We start from the raw sequence: 23,379 nt of genomic DNA, 5'->3' as shown, positions 1-23,379 counted from the left end.
GGCCCGGCCCCGCCCCGCCCAGGAGGCCCCGCCCCCGGCCCGGCCCGGCCCCGCCCCGCCCAGGAGGCCCCGCCCCGCCCCTCCCCCCCGCCCGGCCTCGTGGCGGGTCCCAGGCCCGGCTGCGCGGCTCGTCCTCGGCCCCGCGCTTGTCGCCGTCGGTTTCGGTTTCCATTGGTAGGTGATAGTCCTGGCTCTGTGATTTCCCGATTCCCGTCCCTGCCGACTCGGTGGCACTGCCCAGCGGCTTGGGCCCGTCAGGACCGACCCCCGCCCTCCGGTCCTTCCCGTTATTTCAGCGGGATCGGGGCCCGCCGGCAGCTTCCCGGGCGCGGGGCGGCGGCGGGAAAACACATGTGGGCGTGTCTATGCTCCCGGAATACGCAGGACAGACCCGGAGAAACGCAGAAATTCAAAAGTCGCTAAAGCCGCGCCTCGGAGCTGCGACTCCGCCTCTCTCCAGCCCCCGACAGGCGCGGCCGGGACCCCCGACTCATCCTCCTCTTCCAGGTCCTGCGTCTCCTACCAGGGTCACTGGTGCCGAGGCCCGGGGCGCCCAGGGCGTGACCCCGGGCCCTGGGGTCCGAGACCGGCCGTCGGGCCGCAGGGGCCTGCTTCCCCCTCTGCCTGGGGCTCTGCCTCTCCGAATAAATAAATGAAATCTAAAAAAAAGCATAACTTCTCCATTTTCATATTTTCACCTGTGTCTTGTTTCTTAAAAAAAAACAAAAACAGAACGAAACAAACAACAATAAAAAAACTGCTCAAAATAATCAATATGCAAAAGAGACCTACTTTAGATGAGTGTTGTCTGCTCCAGCTCGTTTATTTTTTTATGATTGGTCATTCAGATAATCAAATTTTACTGCTCATGTATGTTTGTTCTTATCCATGTTTTCTGACTCACAGCCCCAAAACCACTTGGAATTTCCTAAGTAACAAAGGTTTAAAGGTGTCTCATGTTAATAAAGTGACTTTTGGAAGGCACCTAAGGCTGGGGCTGGTTGCCGAGAGAATCAACCATGTGATTAGAAGGTTGGGACTTTCAGCCTTAGCCCCTGGCATCTTGGGAGGGGAGAGAGGCTGGAGATTGCTCAATCATCAATGGCCAGTGATTTAATCACTAGTATATATATATATATATATATATATATATATATATATATATATAGTGAAATTTCCATAAAAACCCAAAAAAGACCGGGTTCAGAGAACTTCCAATTGATGAATACTTGGAGGTGCTGGATAGTGACATGCCTAGAGAGGGGAAGGAAGCTCAGTGCCCAGTTCCCATACATTGCTCTATGCATTTCTTCCACCAAGCGGTTCCTGAATTATATCCTTTAGTAATAAGCCAGTGATCCACTAAGTAAAATATTTCTCTGAGTCCTGTGAGCCGCTCTAGCAAATTAACTGAGCCTAAGGAAGAGGTGGTGGATGCATCTGGTTGAAGCACAGTAACAACCTGGGCTTGTGACTCACATCTGAAGTATGGGGGAAGACAGTCCTGGGACTGGATCCTTAATCTGGAACCTGATGCTGTCTCGAGGTAGCTCAAGTCAGAATTCAGTTGAACTCTCGTGGGAAGGCTGCTGGTCTCCAAAAATAGTAAATTGGTGGTGTGGGGAACTCTCTGCCATGCACACAAATTGGAATTGGTACTAGAACCCACCGTGTATAATAATCGGTATATTCTAGTGAATTATTTAATCAATGAATGAATAATGCAGAATGATTTGGTACCCCCTACATAACGTATTTGAACCGAAGAAAAGGAAAACATTTATTGTGCCCTTACCAAAACCAATGCACTTTGTATATGTTTTATATAATCATACATTAAAACAATCCAATCTAATTCTAGCTCTAGTATACTTGTTTTCTTACCTAAGACCCCCGAGTTAACAGCTAGTTTAGCCAAAATTGGAACCCATGTTTCTTGTTTCCAAATCCTTGTTCTTCTCGATCCCCAACAAAACCCAAAATCCATAGCAAATGAGACAATGTTGTTATACACAATTATCATTGTTAAGAGACTGATCTGAGGGACTCCTAGGTGGCTCGGTCGGTTAAGCATCTGCTCTCAGCTCAGGGCCTGAGATCAAGGCCAGTGGAGAGTTCCCTGCTCAGCAGGGGAGTCGGCTTCTCCCTCTGCCTCCCACCTACTCGTGCTCTCTCTCTCACTCTCACTTTCTCTCCAATAAATAAAACCTTAAGAGGAAAAAAAAAAAAGAAGAAAGAAACCAATCTGCAATTCTGAAATAAACTGACATGGAAAGACCACATTATATTCAGAGAAGGATGAAAGAGGGAAAGAATGGTTAACTACAGAAGGGCATTTCTAATAATCAGGGACCTTACCCTGCGCTGCTACTAGCATTACCCCAGAGCTCCCATCCTGTTCGCTGACAGTTTATAGAAGACAATGGCTTTAGCATTTGTTGCCATGAGAACACTGATTATATTTGTTTGTTTTCTATTTCAAGCTGCAGATTTCTCACTTCAGTACTTTTAATAGTGACAAAAGAATAATCAGTCCTACTCATCACTCATCTTTCCTTTGGTATGCTTTTAAAAAAATTGGTCAGGGTAATATTTTATAAGCTTGGTAAATTGCTAAATTTTTCACAAAGAATGTTGTCCAAAATATTAGGCAGCACAGCAATAATATAATACTAAGTAACATAGCAAGTACATGGCAATGAATATTTACAGGAATTTTTAAATTGAGGTAAATTTTATGTATAATGAAGAACAGATCTTAAGTAAAGATTCTGATGATCTTTCATTGATATAATCACTCCTATCTGCCAAACCATCAAGATGTAAAGCATTTTCATCACCCCATCAATCAGGGCCAAAGCACCTAACTGTTCATTAATAGGCACTGGTTACACCAGTTATGGTAAAACAGACTATGCACTCTTTTATTTCAATAAAGCATATCTCTATGTATGAACTTGAAAAGTATTCCATAGTATATTAAGTGAATAAAAGCAACTCCCATAGGCCAAGATCAAATGTATTTTTAAACCTCACATACGTGTATGGTGATTGATTTAAGTAGGACATGAGTAACTATATTGATGTGTTTGTCATTACCCAGAACTTGATTTGTTAATGGCACTATTTCTGGGAAACAACAGAGAATGGAAAGAGAGTAAAGCAGTATCTGTTTCAAACCAACAAATGATACTCCTGAAATAAAGAATAAATAAAACAAAGAAGCTAAATGATACAAAGAGACAAAAGAGAAAAGCACTCTCTGAGAACCTAGTTGTTCTTTGCAAATTGCCAGTGAATGGACATGCCATATAAAATTGACTTTGCTCATTTTTCTGGGTAACTTGGGGACTTTTTGTCTGAAAATCTGGATATGCGTTAGATGAGTAACTACGTAAATAAAGTACCTGATGGAGACCATTTATCCAGCTTACTTCAGGAAAATGGGTAGATAGCACCTGCACCTACTTTATTCTTTACTTAAAAAATAGATTTTAAAAGATAGCAGTAGCCCTGGAATCATCTCCTAATGAAATATGAAATCTAGGAACTTTATCTTCTTCTATTACATCTCGGGCATTGTCAAATGCCCAGACTCCTTCCTCTGCTGAAGAGAACTGGTTACTATAACAACCACTGCAGCAGGGTTACTAACCACACACACACAAGCAAAACCCACAACCTCGAACTGATGAATGTTCCTGTGTTCACAGTTTTATCAGGTAATTTAGAAATGGACAGCAATGTAATAAAGGAAGAAAATGCAAGGGACTTCAAATTAGATATTAATGCAGAAAGCAAGTTTAAACGAAACAGAGGCCAGAGGGAAACCAGCGAAGGAGCTTGGTGGCTTCCACGTTGCGCTTCAGGCCTCAGGGCTCTGGCTGCGGAGGACGGTCGGGGGGCGGCACCGTTATTCAGAGAAGCAAAGGCACAACCTCACTTGACAGCCAATGTGTGTCTCTGGCTGAAATAGGAAAAGCTAACCACTGATGCCAGACAGAGCGATGAATGTCTATTTCCAAAAATGCACCCTGATTTCATAATAAAGACTACTACTGGGAGAGGTAAGAGCCTCTGAAGTACGAAGTTGGAAGCTTTAATTTTTATTTGATACTGGAGGTAGCATCTCTCCTCCTTTCCTTATCACCGTGAGTATAAAGTTACGTAGCTTTCTTAAAAAGTGATTTAAAAGCAATTAAGTTTCATAAAATACAAGTAATATTTCTTACTCATAAAATTTAAATAACCAATATCTATAGTTTATTGATAAGCTGCTTTTTGTCATCATGTTTTTAATATTGTCATTTTTCCTTTAACAACAAAAACATTTACTCTATACCTGAGACTCAAATAATACCCTTCCAATACTTCTCCATAAATTTAAGACTGAGTAAAAGATGAAAATAAATTTAAAAATGTACCAAGAGTGGGTGAATATAGGGAATTTTCAAAGTCTGAGTCAGATTATAAAATATATTTTTTCTCTGAATCTCAAAAAATACATATAACCTTTGATTAAACTGTCTCCATTATATGTATATTTGGTAGTCAATCAGTAGCCCTTTACCTTTTAGGATTTAACTACATTGAAAATATCATATTCTTGTTACGCTGCTAAATTTCCTTCCACACAAGAGCATTATGACCCAAACATTTTTACTCATTTAATGGAGCCATTTTTTTAAACATTTTATTTATTTTATTCATGAGAGACACAGAGAGAGAGAGAGAGAGAGAGAGAGAAGAGAGAGAGGCAGAGGGAGAAGCAGGCTCCATGCAGGGAGCCCGACGCGGGACTCGATCCCGGGTCTCCAGGATCACGCCCCGGGCTGAAGGCGGCACTAAACCGCTGAGCCACCCGGGCTGCCCTAATGGAGCTATTTTTATAACTGTTAGAGAGTAGGTATAAAAACGACAATCTCTCATTTTAGCCCAGCTTTTCTGAAACTCAGAAGTAGTCAAATATTTTGAAAAAAACAAAAAGATGTGCAATCACCTCGTCTCAACTGAGTTCATGTATACCAAATTCTAAACTAGAACAGTATTTTTACAGTGAATTGATAAATATTGGTAAGCTTTTACTACTAAGCTGGAGTGTGTTTCCGTAAACACCAGACTTAAAACATTCTAGATAACTGTCCTGTATGTTAGAACAGTGAACACTAGAAAACCATGACAGAACATAGCCGGGAAGGTGTGAGCGGATAGCTTTAGCAGTAGTGTTGGTTTTGTTGGATCAAGTACTATCCGTGATTACGTTCAGGAATCACCCACCATGTTAACAAAGGCAGACTCTATAGGAAACTAGGAAAGGAAAGATACAACTTCCCCCCATAGCCTGCAGAATTTCTACACCAGTGAAATAGTGTTTTCTGTGGCTATGAAAATAAGAGCATGTTTCTAGACTTTAGATTTGATGTATTCCTATCTTATAATAATAGTAAAGATAATAGTAGGCATAATAAATTTATAATTAGTCTCTATGTTTTTTTTTTCTGTTGAATTTTTTGTGTGTGTCAGGAATTCTGTTAAATTTTTTGGTTGTTTTTTAATGTTTTCTAAGGGATTTCAAATATGCATTTTGTTCTTTGCCTTCACTGTAAAAAAGATTCTACTAAACTAAGAAAAATTGAGATTCTTTTTGTTTGTTTGTTTGTTTTAAAGAATTTTTTATTTATTTGAGAGAAAGAGAGAGAGAACACAAGCAGTGCGGAGGAGCAGAAGGAGAAGAAGCAGACTCCCCCCGCCCTGAGCAGGGAGCCCAATGTGGGGCTCCATCCCAGGACCCTGGGATCATGACCTGACCAGAAGGCAGACACTTAACTGACTGAGCCACCCAGGCACCCCAAAAATATTCTTTTCTAATTAATGATATTTGAAGTTTCATTCCACTTGTCCACACTTGACTGATATCTCAAAATCTAGTTCAAGTCCCTTCTTCATGAGGTTTACCCATTTATGTCAGCATTAAGTAATCTCTCATTCCAAATCTTAAAATACCTAATATATTTTGTTTTTGTGGCACACATTTACTACTGAATAGTAACTGCAATTTACATGAAGTCCTTGTCTTTAACCCTATTTCCCTAAGGCAGTAGAGCAGAAAATATGAGTCCTAGAGCTTTTGTAATCTCATGGGAGCTAGCAGATTTTCTTGAACACAATAATGGTGATGATAACCAGATATACATGTATGGACCTATTATTTTATTGACTGTGGTGGAAGGTATGTACATGAGTTTAATCCAAACTCCACCATATATTAGCTTTGATCAAGTTATTTAATATTCTAAGACAATATATTAAGGCCTTCGTAAGTATTACCTCACTTAAGTTGCAAGATAACCTTGCATGACAAGCTGCGATTATTAGCTCAATTTATGACTGAAGAAAGGGTAACCTGGGGAGCTGGTTGAAGGGCCAAAGCTAGTCAATAAAAGAGGGCAGGATCTCCTTGATTGAGAGTCAGAGCTGTGGTCTTACTCAGAGAGAGGTGTAAATTTCCCCAGGAACATGAGACTATAACCCAATGGACAACATAACAATTTGTTTCAAGAAAAACATGTTGCGTGTATACTTGCTAGCGAAATGGATTTCCGGGTTATCGGGGGCCGACCAGGGGAAGTGAAGAACCAGGCATATGAACCCAAAGGACTTTCTAACATTAACAAGTTGGAACTGTTAAAGGACTACTTCCTATTTGCAGAACTAAGCTAAAAGCCTGCTGTTCTCCCTTACACTGGGAGGCTGGGTACTCTTGGTTAAATTTGGTCCTAAGTTTCTCCAAAATGAGTAAGGACATGACCTGCCAGAGGAGGTCTGACGTCAGCTAGCCACAATTACAAGGGTCGTTGTCTTCAACTACAACTGGGCATTTGGAGTTGAAGCCGGTTTCCAATTAACCATTCAAAATTAAAACAGAATGTAGAAAGGGAGAAAAAGGAAATCTCTCAAGCACTTCTGCTTTTTAATAGGTTTGACCTTTTTAAAGTTGAATTTTGTGACAGTCTATGCTGCAAGAAAACCTGGAAGAAATAAAACTGCAAAGTTCTAAAAATATGAAGTACAAATTGTAATTTTTAAAAAGCATAACCACAATTCAGCTCAGATGTCCTAAGTACAAATACCTCTTAATTACCATCCCAACGCTCTCTAAGGCACACAAATAGACACAAATAGACGGTCTTTTCTGCTGTCTCCCTCTCTCCGCCAATTCCTCTCCTCATGGCTGTGCTAGCAGATCTATTTTGTCATAACTTCACTCAAGGATTAAGTGGATAGTCATTGGTTACATTCCTTCAGGCTAAAGCTCGCCCTCTCTTCTAAGTGCTTATGCAAGTGGATGTCTCATTTGCATTAAAGGTCAATGGCCACCCAGTGTGTTCTAGAGGCAAATCAAGAATTAGGAAGATCTGTTTTATATGCTATCACTTTTCAGAAAACTATAGCAGTTGTAAGACCCTGCCTAAGTCACAATCATTCTTGATCTCAGTTCTCTCATTCATGAGATAAAATTTTTCTAGATTATAGCCAAGGATGAAACTTCCATTCTATGCCTGTGAACCTACCTATCCTGCACAGCTTCCACAACTGTAATCTCTTCCATATCTTCTCTAACATTAGTTTATGTTTCTTTGCTCGTTATTAGGCACTGTCCTCCCCTGAGCTGATTTTCAAGCTTTTTCTACTATTCTATACCTATCCCTATCCATTTTCTTTCTGAATTCACTTATTCATGGGATCTCAACTGTCAATTAACTGAGACTGAATGCCAAATTTTCTATCTCCAATTCTATAACCATCATGTAATATCATTTTTCCAGGTGATTTATATTAGCAATAGAGATCATAGATCCTTACCATAAGGTATTTTCACAATCCCCAAGTTCCAGATTTTCTCAATCTTGGAGTCAGTTTATATTCCTTCAACATTGTTGTAGTTAATTCGCAGCTAAGTATTATTCTTTCTACAAACTTTCCTTTTGAGATTTGAAGTCACCTGCACCAACATAATTCAACTATCAGGAATGAGACCTGAGACCATTAATATCAACATAGCTCTTTGAGGATATATTTTCCCCACGAACATAAGACTATAACCCAATGGACAACATAACAATTTGTTTCAAGAGAAAACATTGTTTTGCATCAGATACGAAATCTTCATATCCAGTAGGATAATCAATGCCAATGCTGGAGGAAGCACTAGGTAAGGAAACATCTGAAGATGGAGTCAGAAGATCAGAGGAAGCACCTACCAGTCAATGTGAGAAGCCATTACTGTGATGCTTTACCTTATGATTTTGGCTTGGGTATTCTTTATTGGCCTTGCAGAAACATAATCAGAATCTGAATTTCCTTTTAACTGACCTTCCTTACTTTCTTCTCCTTCATTGGTTGTAGACTTTCCATGGCTTCATTTCTATTTATCCTTCACAGACATTTCAAACAAAAAATATCTTGCATACCTAACCCCATCTTGTTAGAAATGTCTAAAGGTGGAGTCAGAGGATCATAGGAAGCACCTACCAGTCAATGTGAGAAGCCAGCAAATGCAACCACCTCATTTTATCTGCTTCTTGGAAGACCTGAATTATTATAACCAGTCGTGATGCAGCAACACATAACTGAAACAGCTGTCCATTTTTCCACATTTGTCTAAAACTGACCTCATGTCATATAATGAGATTCTATTCAAGGAAGTTATGATTACAAAATGTTCAATTATTAATGGTTATTCCATTATGAACTTTATGTAAATCACAAATTAGGGAAAAATATCCTTTGTTCAAGACAAGCGTTCTCTTATTTTTAATAATATGATGTGTATTTTGAAAAGAAGTATCACATTCTCATAAAAATGTAGTTTCCAGGGTCACGTGCTTATAATGAGTGATCAACAAATCCTTTCTGAATACCTGTTTTCTGAGAGGTAAAAAGCCCTGAAAACAAACTGATAAGACACGGTGTATCTTCAAGAAGCATGTTTTGTATAATGGAGAAAATGAATAGACAAATATAATCAACAATATCATGAGGTTAACTCCTGGTTGCTCTATTCTCTTTATCTGTTCATTACTGGAATAGGCCAGTCATTAACGCCAGGAATGTCTACATTTGGCTAGGGTTTGCAAAAAGAGCAGTGCAAGGGAAGATAAAGAGCCAGCAAAGGGGAAAAAAAATAAAAACAAAAAAGAACTTAAAAAAAAAAAACCCAAAACACCCTAATTATAGACTCAGTGAGAATTAGAATGGTTCATGGAAAAAAAAAGTGGGACTTTCAAGGTAAGCCAGGCCTTTTCACACGGGCAGCCTCATTTTATTGCCAAAACAATCAGCAAAGTGGAGAACTCTTTCCTAATATAGAGAACTTGATGCTTAGAGAGCTTGAGAATCCAGAGCATCAAGGATTCTTTACATGGCAGAGTGAGGATTCAATACCCCTCTGCCTAATGTCTTCAAATATGGTAACTTACTGGAATTCAGAGAATAAGAAAGGAAATTTGAAACCACGGAAGCTAGGAAGAAAGAAAACAGAGAAAAAATTACATTAATAAGTAAGAGGTCATTAGAAACCTTCCAGATTACAAATTCATAAAGTGGGAAATAATCCCATTTCAAGGAGTATGTAATTAAGAAACCACAACAAAACTATTTAAAAAAAAAAAAAGATTAAATTCAACATACATCTCCCCCCCTCCCCCCCATTTTTCTTCTAATTCCTGGCTGATGGAAAGTAAAAAAATCTTCAAATTCCCCAGTCAAAACCCTGGGCCCCCTTTGAAAGAAAAAAAGATTATTAAACCAGGCAAGTTAGCTCAATGAGTTGTTATAAATTAACAATAATAATAATGTCCTTCATTGAGTGGTGCTGTGTCAGACAATGCATTCAATTTTTATCTCATTTAATCTTTCCCAGAGGATGTGGAGTGGGCTCACAAAGTTAAAATTCATACAGCTTGCAAGTAGTGGAGCCAAGTTTCAAACCTAGGCAAAAGTCTTATGTCCATATGCTTTTATTTATAATTTAGTTGCTACCTTAAAATTGTGTTTGCTTGGGATCCGTGGGTGGCTCAGCGGTTAAGCATCTGCCTTCGGACCAGGGCATGACCCCAGAGTCCCAGGATCGAGTCTCACACTGGGCTCCCCACAGGGAGTGTGCTTCTCCCTCTGGAGGGTCTTTGCCTCTCTCTGTGTGTCTCTCATGAATAAATAAATACAGTCTTTTAAAAAAAAAATTGTGCTTGCTTATTTTTAAAAAAAAGTCTTATAACCACATGGTTGAAATTCCAAATGTTAGTAATCAATGTTAGATTCTTATATGTCCTAAAAGAAAAATTTTAAGCATAAATAAGCAAAAATGTATATATATATATATTATATATATATATAAAACTGCTACTTTTAAAACACAAACTATCACACACTGTAGACTTCTCTACAACTCGCTTTTTTTTAAGTTACTAATTTTCAATATCAGCTTAGTAAAAACTCCTTTTTTATGGCCACCTAGTCTTTTTTTTTAATCATAATTTGTTAGCCAGCCCACTATAGGTGGACATTTAGATTATTCTCAATTATTTGCAATTATAACCGTTAATATCCTTGCACTTACTTCATTTTACATTTCTCCCAAACTCCTCAGTCTTCCTCTCCATGATGCCTCTCCAAGGACCCAAATCATTCTTAGTATAACTCTGAGATAATCTTTTTTAAGTTAGAACATTTTGGGATATGCCAATCTGTCACTGTAGTGTTTTCCATTAGGCAGGGAGGTCTGAACATGAATGTTTACCTCAAAACATTTGTTAAACCAATAGAACAAATGGGAGACAAGGTTAGAAAAAAGGGTGAATAGAGTTTGAGGACAGTTAGGAGTGACAATCAGGACTAGCCAACAAGAGGTCTTTCCTAAATAATGACTCCCATGTTTTAAGAAAAGCTGCAGGCTATTCACAAATGTATATCACAGCTAAAATAACCTCCACAAATGTATATCACAGCTAAAATACCAAATGTGTTTTGGCAACTAATTCTCTCACCAAACATTTTGCCTGATGCCTAGACATACTTTAAAGAGCTCTGGAAGCTAGAATAATTAGTCCTAGAGGTTATTTTTTTTTTCCTCACCCATATTAATTACTTCTTTGGAGAGTCAATTCATAAAACTGAACAACTATCTTCAGCAAATCTATTTTATTTTGAGCTCTTTGGAGGATACTTGTTATATAAACCCACAGTAATGTTATGAATGATACCATTCTTGTTAATAACAAGGACTTTGGAAGTTTTAATGCTTCTATTTTGAAGATATTTACCTAATTTTATCTGTTCTTCTCTGAACACTTGTTCTTTCTGGTTCCCTCTTTCTGATTACACCAATCCCATTCCATTGCAATCTTACCTCACCCTATTAAGGAGAATAAGCTTTATTAAAGCTCTTTAAGGGCAGGTCAGTAGAGTGAAACCCTCATATATTAAAGTCAGAAGCTTAGAGGATGTTCAATAAACGCTATTGCTGTGATGATGATAAAATGACATTTGCCCAAGATAAGTAGGAATTAAGACAGAGGAGAGTTCTTTAGCCCTAGATTGCTCGTTTTCTGTTAACTCCTGATGATCAGAGGTTGAGCAGTCTCCAGTACGTTAGTGTCACAAAGAAAAGTTTCATTGTTATAAATCTTGCTGTAGAAAGCTTAACAGCATACAAATGATATAATGAAAATATTTCTCATACACACTAATTTACAACTAACTTTTGTTCTGAATTGAATGATTATGAAGACATTTATTGAGTGAAATTATAATCAAAGGGATAAAAGACCAGAAGCTGTTTCTAAAATGTAGGTGAACACTTCCTCAAGCAAGCAGTATCATTCAGTTATGACTTCATTAATCAAACATTTATTGTGAGCCTACTTTGTGCCAGCTGCTAGGATAAGAGCTGATGGTGTATGAGGCATGAGCCTGTTTCTGTCTAGTAGGAGACACACATATAACCAAATGAATGGTATGGAACAGTAGGGCTATAGTAATAATAATGATAATAACTTTGAAAACTAAGAGCTGGAACGACCCAACAGGTTTCATTTTATCCACTAAACCTCAGGGGTTGCTGTTAGCTTCTAGAGCATGATTGAGAAGGGTTTGAAATGGAGCCAGAGACATGATCAGTCAGTGATGGCTAATGGGATGGAGGTCAGCCTGCATATTGTCTATTTATCGTCTCTGCTGTGTAATGCAGAAAAGGTGTATGCAGAGGAGGGAGGTGACCTGAGGTTTCAGAGAAGAGTTGACATCTGTGAAGAGCCTTGAAAATTGGACCTGTGAAGCAAGTGATATACAGTAGTCAAAGCAAAGGGGAAAGTATGAAGAAAGACAAAAGTTACAAAGTAGCTGCAGTGTTATGTTCACCACTTCCTGTAACTAGAAAGTGGGTTGGAAAAGAAGCCTGGGAATGATAGGCTAGAGTTCAACAGGAGACAGTCATAGGTCCCATTTCATGTATGCCGAGGAGCTGGGACGTAATCCCCCAGGCCAGTGTTCCTGGGAGCTCTTATCCATAGATCACTTGTATCAGCATTTTCCAAGCTGCTTGTTAAGACAACCAAATCAGGAAGTCTGGATATTCTGTTGAGAATCTTTATTTTTCACAAGGTGACTAAAAGTTGGGATCCCATGGTAGGAAACTAGTATAGCATGAGGATCAGACTTTTCAGGAAATATTCACGTTGAGCAGTTAACCCATGTGTTCACAAATATTTCCCACAGTAGAGGTGGCCAGGCCGGTGTTCCCTAACTGGCACCTGCCTCTCCAGGTCCTCCTCACAGGCCAAGCCACAGCAGCATTTCAGCTCTTTGAGTTTAGTTAGTAAGAACCTGCAGTGTAGTGAGCAAATTTTAATGCTAGAATTTAATTGAAATTGGAAGAGTGCACTTGGTTTAATCCAAGCAATTTTTTTAGTAAATTGGAGCAAAAGAAGCTATTTCATCCTGGTCAGGAGCATATTTTCAGCTGTGAAGATAAAAAGCTTTAGCAAAAGAATAACTCTCGGTCATCACGATTGTCCAGGTCATGGCTAGGTTTGCAAGCCTTGCTTACTTTCAGCTGCAGACTTTGCCTGGTTCATCACGGAAAGCAAAGAAAAAAGCAACTGTTATCTAATGGAGCGCCCTACTTCATTAGGTGAACTGTTCCTGGCAGATCAGTAGTCCACACCACCTGAGATGTGTTCCCTGTTTACATGGATATATAATGAAGTATACACTTCAATTATTGTTGTTGTTTATTTTTTCTTTGAATGAAGTTTCATGAAATATACCCAGAGATTTCAGATAAACATAAGAAAGTCCTGAGAGTTGGGAAGTGATTACTCTATAACAGTTTTTACTATTGTTATTATTTTATGGTACATGTGATAGAAAATACTCGTTACATGATGTTTATTAGTACTAGGTCACTCATTCACTTCTTTATTCAAAGGAAATGTATTGCTTTTATAGCATAGAGACTCTCCTGGAGACTCATGACTGTGAATATAGTTTAAACTATAATAAATGCTTTGACGGAAAGTCACATAACTCCATGGACTATCAATTAGGATAAACAGAGTACATATAGGGTTAGGGGGAAAAAACCCTAGACAGTGACACTTGTTGTTGAGCTGTGAACAAAAAGTAAGTAACTGGAGTAAGTAATGATGAATTGGGGGAGTGGGAGTGGATTCTAGGTAAAGAGAATTTTTTATTTTCAGGCAGGGAGGATGACCAGTTTAAGGAACATAAAATGGCAGGGGTGGAGTGAGGGAAGAGTTTGTGCAGGTTGAGAATGAAGATTTATGTAGGGGCAGGCTGTGCAAAGTCCTCAGCCTTGTATAATTTAGGTCTTTTATTCAAGCACTTAATAAAATCAGTTAACACTTATTAAGTATACAGTATATATCAGGTTCTGTGAGTTTATTATACATAAATGGCTGTAGGATATGTTACCCAGAGAACCATCCACCTTTCAGCACTGACACACTCATTCTGCCAGCTGCCTGGAGTGTAGCCTGCAGACACACCGCCCAGTCCTCCTGCACTGACACTCCCATCCCTTGAATTTCCCTTGACCAGAGCAGCTTCCTTCTCTAAGATTATGTCCATTCCCTGGGACAACCCTCACCCAATGACTGACTAATGTAGTTGTACAGGCCTCTCCCCTTCATTATTGTGAAGTAAAAACAGTTTATAAAAAACCAGTATGCATTTTTATATAAAACTATAAAACTTTTCAGTGAATGAGTTCATAACAGTTTTTTTGGCTACTGACTTATCAGAGTGAACTTTATCTGAGAATTATGGAATATGCATCATCATATCCACATGTAAACTGCTTTGATTCCTCATATAAAATAAAAGTAGCATAATATCAAAAAAATAATAATCAGATAATCAAATAAAATGGATTTTAATATAATTGGTCAAATACATTGAAGGAGGCAAGCAGAGTTGTAGAGATCGCTTTATCAATCAGTAAGCAATTCATAAATGCCAAGTTAAAAAGCAGATTTTCTTCTTTTCTTATCTATATCTTTGCATTGATTGATATTGTTGAACCTTTCTTAAACTCTGTACTCTTGTTTTCATGACATTATATCCTCTGGTTTCTCCTCAAATTTTTCTGATTATTCCTTTTCTCTTTTAAGGGGTCCTCTCCTTGAGCCCACTCTGAAAGTGGAAGCAGTCATACAACTCAACGCTCACATCTATTCCTATCACTCTTTTCACTTGTACTATTACTCTATTTTATTGTGCTATTGACTGTTCTCATAATTTCACTCATTTTTATGATTAAGCTACTTCATAATTTTTTTTTAATTTTTATTTTATTTTAGATAGGCACACAGTGAGAGAGAGAGAGGGGCAGAGACACAGGCAGAGGGAGAAGCAGGCTCCATGCACCGGGAGCCCGACGTGGGATTCGATCCCGGGTCTCCAGGATCGTGCCCTGGGCCAAAGGCAGGCGCTAAACTGCTGCGCCACCCAGGGATCCCTAAGCTACTTCATAAATGATGATAAGAGATTTTCCAAATGTCTTTTTTAATCCTCAACTTATTCCTCTGGCTTAAAATCTCCACCTTCAGGTGTTTGCTGTACAGTTTGAAACCTGGGTATAAAAACTCAAAATAAACCAAAGCAAAAAATCCTAAACAGAAATCTTAGGGTTTTTTTCCTCAAAGTTATTTTTTCTTCCATCTTATCTATCTCAAATTATGACTACATGTATTTATGTCCTGTGAGTCTTCCCTCCTAAATATTTATAAAACCTGTCCACTATTCCAGACCCAACCTCCATTTGGCAAAAGCAGGTTTGTTTGTTTGTTTGTTTTACCTCTTTTTTGGCCTCTGACCTTATCTACCTGAAATTTATCTTTCATTCTACTACCAGAGTGATCCAAGGAAAAATCCAAATTCAGTGTGTCTTTTCCCAACTAAGAATCCCTCAGTGTTTTCTTACTTTCTGCAAATATATTCCCAAATCCTTAGGTTGACACATAAGTTTCTGAAGATACGGACCCTGATTATCCTTCTAGTTCTAGGTCTTATATTCGTTTAAATGATTCATGGAGCATTCTATATGGTATTCAGTAGCACACAAAACATATGGAGAAATGAATTAATAAATTAATGCTATAAATATTGTAATAGATTATCATGGATGACTGCACAAAAAGATCTATGGGCAATAAAAGCGAAGTAAAATACCAACATTGCCGATAGCTAAGCAGTAGTGGTGGATAATAAAGCAGCTGATAGAGCAATCTGAACACATATGTTGCACCAATAAGACAATGAATTTGTGCACTGATTGGTATCTGTTTGCTCTAAGACTAGACACAAATGAAACCACCTCAGAACAATTGGGCAAAATCTTTTGACAATGAAATATTCCATAATACCATTCCCATTTTAAATAGTCCTTACCTTTTTTGAATTAGAGACCACTTCTATGGCAACTAAATGAATGCTAATGGCACTTTTAGAAGAAAACTGTGTATGAACCTGCCTTCACAAAGTTTTACATAAAAATTCAGTGCCTTCACTGAGCTTGGCTTAAAAATTCCTGCTATGATCAATCTTTAATGCTAATTAAATGACCCCTATTGCTTGGTTAGGTGAGGCTTAAGAGTTATATCAAGAAAAATTGCAATGGTATTATATACTCTTAGAGTAGATGATAAAACCAAAAGGCAAGTGATTGGTTTAAGAATATTATTAGTAAAGATTTCTGTTATTAAGTAAGATGTGTATCCATATCCTAAGAGTTTCAGAGAGGCATGTTGCTGAAGTAGATGCATACATGATATTTGAGCATACATCTATTGGTACAGAAACAATTGTGAAGATCAAAAACATGGCTATTCAGACTTAATCTAAAAAATCCAGATGGTTGCCTCACGTGTATGTTAATTTTTAAAATATATTTATCTGGACTTTTAGTTTTACTTTTCCCTTAGAATTTAGGACACACACACACAGAGAGGCAAAAAGAACAATGCTTTAGCATCACTCAAAGCATTTAATTAGTTAAAGAATAAACATTGCCATTCACTTGTTTGGCCCCCTAGGCAAAGATGACATTATTTAAGGAAAAGAGAATGAAGAGCTGAGCCATAAGTGGGTGATTCAGAGCTGTATAAACACCACTCCTGGAGTATTCAGTATGGCTCTTACCCTTCATCAAGCTCAGGATTGAGAATCAGAATGATATGGATGATTTCCCCATCTTGCCACTTTGCCATCTGTCCTAAAGTAATCATTATTTTTCTACAACAATTGCATTGTGGAATCTTCATTAAGGAACAAACCACTACTCGGAACAATCAGGCTGGCATTGGGGCTGTTGGCCCAGCAAAGCACATCATTCATAAATTCCACATGGTCCGCATATGGTGGTTCCACTGCAGTCAAAACTGAAAGTCTATAGTTTTACTCTGATTGAGAGCTTAGAGACTAGTAAATCTAGTAAATCAAGCTAAATTTCGGTTTTACCTAAAGGAGCAAAAGTCAAGACCTTTGAAGTCTTCTTAATCGTGGTCAGTAATGGAATAATTAGATACTTTCACTTTACGATGTGTTCATTGACCACAGTTCTGCTTAAAGCTTCCCATTTGATTTTTATTCTTTTCCTTTGTACTCTGCTGTCAGCAATACAGATGTCATTTGAACTGGCTCACAACCACTGAAATGAGTGAAAGATTTTGTGTGTTTGACAATCTAATAAGTGTCACGCCCTACTAACTCTCCCTAAGAATTGGAATAATTTTAAATGATGTGTACTAGATAAAAATGCCAGATCAGTACTCTCCTGATCCCTTTGTTCAATAGACGCGATCAATACCTGCACTAGCATACACGACCAGTGTGAAGCCCCGTAACGTAAAGTAGGTTTCAGCAATTGGGAGATGGCCGTATTTATATATCGTTATGCAATAATAGAAACAGAAAAGATCTCATCAAACTACTTTTGTTTTATGTTCTGGTGTGTCATTCATTTCTTTTGCTTCTGTTCTCTTTGCTTCTGTTTGGCAGTTAGTGAAAGTGAATCACATATGATAAACAAAGGTCAATCCTATACATACAATTATCTATGAATTCTTTTTCTTAAAATATATGAGATATTTAATCCTGATTCTTCGTGCTTCTGATGGCTAACAGAAATATCTGGGATATTTTTGGCAGACTCAAAACTGGAGAACACCAAGTCAGCATGGGAGAAATGGCAAGTTGACATACGTCACATCTGTACTACTTTCACAAGTTCCTTTTTGTCTATGCAGAAAGGTAGGGTGTTCTTCTAAGTCAGATATGATATTTTACTGAGTAGTATAAAGAATTAGGAAGAATGTTTTCCACAATGTATTTGTAGAAGAAATGGAAATCTACTTTTGTCAAAGAAAAGTAGTTAGGAATTTTACAAGAATAATCCACCAAATTATTATTTTATAAATAACAATTGCCCTTCCCAGATATGGAAGCAAAAATTAATACCTTCTCTAATATCTATGTTTTGCCAAGTTTAAATCTAAAATATGGTCAAATATAGGTGAAAAATACTTTATACCTCATAGGATGGCTATTATAAAAACATAGAAAATAAGTGTTGGCAAAGACGTAGAGATATTGGAACCTTTATATTGTGAATATAAAATGATGCATCTACTTTGGAAAACAATATGGCAGTTCCTCAAAAAACTAAAAATAGAATTACTATATGATCCAGCAATTCCATTTCTGGGCATATATTCAAAATAATTGAAAGCAGGGACAATAGCCATATTTATAATAGCATTATTTACAACAGCCAAAACTTGAAAGCAACCCAAGGTCCATCAACAGATGAGTAGATGAACAAAGTGTGGTATGTACATACAATGGAATATTATTCAGCCTCAAAAAGGAAGGAAATTCTGACAATGCTACAGTATGGATGAACTTTGAAGTCATTATGCCAAATAAAATAAACCAGTCACAAAAGCATAAATAATATATGATTCCACTTATATGAAGTATCCAAAGTAGTCATAAAGTCTGAAAATAAATAAATGATGGTGGCCAGGGACAGATCTGTAAGAGTCCTGGGGTATATGATGGTGATTGTTGTACAACACTGTGAACATATTAAAACCATTGAAATGTGCACTTAAAATGATTAAAATAGTAAATTTATGATACATATATTTTGCCATAATTAAAAAAATTAATTTTTACAGTTTTATTTATTTAAGCAATCTCTACACCCAACATGGGGGTTGAATTCATGACCCTAAGATCAAGAGTCACATGCTCTTCCAACTGAGCCAGCCAAGCACCTGAAAAAAAAACAAAATAATTTTTAAATGTAGATGAAATAAGTTTTTTTTTTTTTTTTTTAATTTATGATAGTCACACAGAGAGAGAGAGAGAGAGGCAGAGACACAGGCAGAGGGAGAAGCAGGCTCCATGCACCGGGAGCCCAACGTGGGATTCGATCCTGGGTCTCCAGGATCGCGCCCTGGGCCAAAGGCAGGCGCTAAACCGCTGCGCCACCCGGGGATCCCATAAGTATTTATTCTTTCTTATAAAGTTCCTATAGACCCAAATACAATGGTTGAATTTTTTGTCTATATTATTTTGTAAATATAACTAAAGTGGCATAACTGAAAATGTGCTCACCTTTCTCCTGCCTGTACAGTTCTGCTGCACTTCTTCTGTTTCACCGACCTGAATTTTCTCAGGGTTTAGCTAACTGCTGGCAACTGCATGGACACAGCCAAAATAAGGACCCCGCTTCCACCGTGAGTGACTTCTGTGGAGCTGTCTGCACAGATCAGTCATGGCAGCAGGTAGCCCCAGATTCTTGACAATGGAGAAATAATTTATTAAAAATTTAAAAATTAGAGAAAGCACTCCCTTTGAAAATGTGGTAATGAATGCATTTTTTATAATGAGGGAAAATGGTCTGGAAATACAACACGAAGTACTAATAGCAGCTGTTCTTGCTCTCTTGAACTATTTATATCTTCAGTTTTGTCCATTGTATAATAAGTAATTGAAAGATCAAAAACAAAAATAAAAAGAAAAGAAAAAAATGTAGTTTTTTTCTACGGAAGATACTAATATTCTGATAAATATAGATCACTCTGGAATCACATCTCACTTGGGATTTGATGACCTTCTTTTCCAACTCCAAGACTGCTTTTTTATGAAAATATTGTCCTCCACTGACGTTAATAACGAGCTCTATGTAGCACCATCTACAGGTTTAATTAGTGTATGTTTCCCGTCTTTTTTCAAGTGATTGATGTAAGTGATGCTGAATGTGAGATCCCACAGGATTTCTTCAGCATTCCTCTCGATAGCTCCCCTTTACTCAGAATTATCTTTACCCTCTTGGAGCTCAGTCATGGCTCAGTCCACTACGTAACTGACTCTTTGTTCAGGTCGTGATCTTGGGATCATGACCTCAGGGTGGTGGGACCAAGCCCCACTTTGGCCCCTCTAGCCAAGCGCTCCGTGCTCAGCAGGGTATCTGCTTGAGATTCTCTCTTTCCCTCTCCCTCTACCCCTTTCCTCCCTCACTCTTCTTCTGTCTCTAAAATAAATAAATAAATAAATAAATAAATAATAATAAATAAATATTTAAACAAAATTAAGAATGATCTTTACCCTCTAATGTTTCCTATATTCCTCAGCTAGCTTCTAATCCAAGCTCTGTTTCAAAGGAATATTGACAAGCTGTCTCTGAGAGAGAAAAAGACTATTTAAATCTTTGTAACTACTATGGCTCTTAATTTTTCTTTTTTAAGATTTTACCCATTTATTCATGAGAGGCAGAGACATAGGCAGAGGGAGAAGCAGGCTTCCTGTGGGGCGCTTGATGAAGGACTCAATCCCAGGACCCTGGGGTCACACCCTGAGCCCAAGGCAGACACTCAACCGCTGAGCCACCCAGGCATCCCATCCTTTAAATTTTTTTAAATTAAAATTTACCTCTTAAAAATACATTGTATAGATGACACTAATGCCACAGGAACATTAAATCATTTTCTGTCATGGTTTTAATGCTAGTCTCATGCTCAGACATTGGCGCTTCTGTTGCAACTACAATTCTCTCCTGACAGAAAAGCCAGAGAAACCCAAGGTTGTTCTGAGGTGTGTAATATAGGCAAAACCAAGGAAAATACATTTCTCACTCCTCGAACTAGCTTTGTAATGTGACAACCAGTACCTCAGTAGAACTGCCCTTAAGGGGGCTGATGCTGAACATCCCAGAAAATCATGGTATCTACTCAACTCAGTTGAGGGTAACCATTCATGGTGGATCTAAACTTGGTTTTGAGAAACTGAATTGAGGTTGTTTGTAGATACAAGGCTTTTGAGAAATAAAGCAGCACTAAGCATTTTGAATACTGTTTTAATTACTTGTATTTCTTAGTTTTCATTATGCAGGCAATTAGATAAGTTTCTCCAGCATGAAAATAGGTCAATCAACAATTGTTTTATATTCAGTATTTTAAACCAAAGAAGGAGTCCATATTCCAAAGGTTTAAAAAAATTGTACAATAATTATCATCTTTAAGGAAAAATGCCACTAGGATTTTAAAAAAATTTAACTCCCACTGTATCATGCTTACATTTTTTCAAGGTTCTCTCTGTGCTCAATTTGCAAGGGTAATTTGTCTCCAACACATTTCCATTATCTAACAGTGCCCCTTATTTCTTTACAACATCAGAGTCCCAGACCATGAGGACACTGATGTCATTTTGACACACAGGCTGGCCCTTCCACCTAGACAGCCATCTGTGTTCTAGATCTTCACTTTTTTCAAATTCTAATGTAAACATAACTTTTCTCTGTCTCATTTTATTAAAAACCACATTTTAGTGAAGACTGCCTAATCTGATGAACTCAATGCTAATTAGTTCATAAGACTCCATGGTAAAATCTTTGGTAAAAACTAATCTACACCTCCTAGGGACAATTAACCTAAAATTTATACTGTGAGATTTCAGACACTATTTTTGGACTTAAGGAAGGAAATTTTTCTTTAGTCGCCTCATTGTTAATATCCCTTAATTATTTGCTACTTGACATGAGGACCTTAGATTTCTGGGTCGTCACTAGACCCAATCAATAATAATCTGAATTTCAACAAGATTTCTAGGGATTTATGTAGACACTAAAATATTTGGTAAGCACACTTTAAGTCCCATTACACTAATATTTACATAATAATACTGTATATGAATACTAAGACAATCCATTAATGCATTAAGACTGATGCACTGTGCATTAATACTAAGACCCAATATTTTGACTGTTATTCTGTGCAGGCACTGTGATAAGGACTTTGCATGTGTTATCTTACTTAACCTTCACAATAACTCTATAAAGTAGGTGTCTTATTGTCATTTTTCAGATCGGGTGCAGAACCTGAGAGGTTCCATAGCTTGTTCAATTCACAGAGCTGTTACTTGGAAGAATCAGCTGTTAAACTCAGCCCCACTGGATGTCTGACCATGAGAACTCAACCGAATTTTCTTTGTGCAGGTAGGCTTTTGCTATGGCATAAGCCCATATGGCTATGGGCTTGCTTGGTAAAATAAGGAAGGTGTAAGGAAATGACCCTGGTGGGTTTACTATACCTAGCGGTGGTTGCATCCTCAGATGGAAATTGCCAGGAATAGCACTTTATCCATCCAGACTGGCTGAACAAGGCTCAAAAGCTCATAAATCTAAGAAATGATAACACCTATGACCTTCTCTGTTTTCTTGCTTTTTCTCCAGGGTCAGTTTAGCACCATTGTTAGCCATGCAAAAATTGATTTTTGGAGAATTGACCTTGCCTTGTCTCTACATTCTATGTTACCATCCTGGGGGATTGAAAATCAAAGTTTCAGATATTAGACATTTCCAAATATATCAGTAAGTAACTCTGCTTGCCTTTTCAAAGAAGCAGTATAAGGAAAATGTTTGAATGACTTTAGGAATGTAGCTTTTCAGACAGAAGCATACAGAAAGGACAGTATGAAATGGAAAATAGCCAAGAGGGAATTCCAAAATTAGTTTACTCTTTTTCTAAGATTTTCTAAAAAAATTTATTTACTCATGAGAAACACACACACACAGAGAGAGAGAGAGAGAGAGAGAGAGAGGCAGAGACACAGGCAGAGGAAGAAGCAGGCTCCATGCAGGGAGCCAGATGTGGGCCTCCATCCCAGGACTCCAGGATCACGCCCTGGCCTGAAGGCGGCGCTAAACCACTGAGCCACCCAGGCTGCCCCCAAAATTAGTTTAATATGAAAATTCCTCTTTTGATGTACAACTATATAGGATTATTTGTATAATACAGAAGTGCTTAAACTAAAACAGAAATTGAAACCATTCCCAAACTTGTCCTTAACAATTTTACTTTCAGAACAACCACCATTAAGCTACATGATTAGTTTTTAGAGGGGCTATCTCCATATCTAGCACTTATATCATTTTAATTTTCAAAAATTGAGATTATACTAAGCATGTTATTTTGTAACATGCACTCTTCTCTTAATAATAAATTATGAACATATCTTAGTGTCAGGATGTGAAGATCTATGCCATTACTTTAATGGCTATGGGTAGTCCATTGCATGGAGCCATATTATGAAAGGAATAATTTTTTTATGAATAAATATTTCTGTCCTTTTATTTTGCCATTATTGCACTACAATAAGTGTCCTGAACCCATATCATTGCAGACTTACATCCTAATATGAATACCGTGAAGGATAACTTCCTTGGTATACATTTAAGAGTAAACTTGACCTACATTGCCAAATTGCTTTTTTTTATGTTTTTTTTTTTTTTTTTTT

General features: G+C 37.7%; 1 long non-coding RNA gene across 1 annotated transcript; it reads left to right on the top strand.

The window, feature by feature from the left end:
- The first annotated feature begins 3,829 nt into the window (after positions 1-3,829).
- Positions 3,830-22,078, top strand: LOC112674648 (uncharacterized). The gene is made up of 4 exons (XR_004804973.2): positions 3,830-4,151; positions 17,728-17,829; positions 19,220-19,370; positions 21,948-22,078. It is a non-coding gene; the product is annotated as an uncharacterized LOC112674648 (long non-coding RNA).
- The last annotated feature ends 1,301 nt before the right edge of the window (positions 22,079-23,379 follow it).

The sequence above is a fragment of the Canis lupus genome, chromosome 36 (genome assembly GCF_003254725.2).
Source record: "Canis lupus dingo isolate Sandy chromosome 36, ASM325472v2, whole genome shotgun sequence".
NCBI lineage: Eukaryota > Metazoa > Chordata > Mammalia > Carnivora > Canidae > Canis > Canis lupus.
The sequence above is the reverse complement of the archived record's forward strand: the minus strand, read 5'-3'. Positions and strand labels throughout refer to the sequence as shown.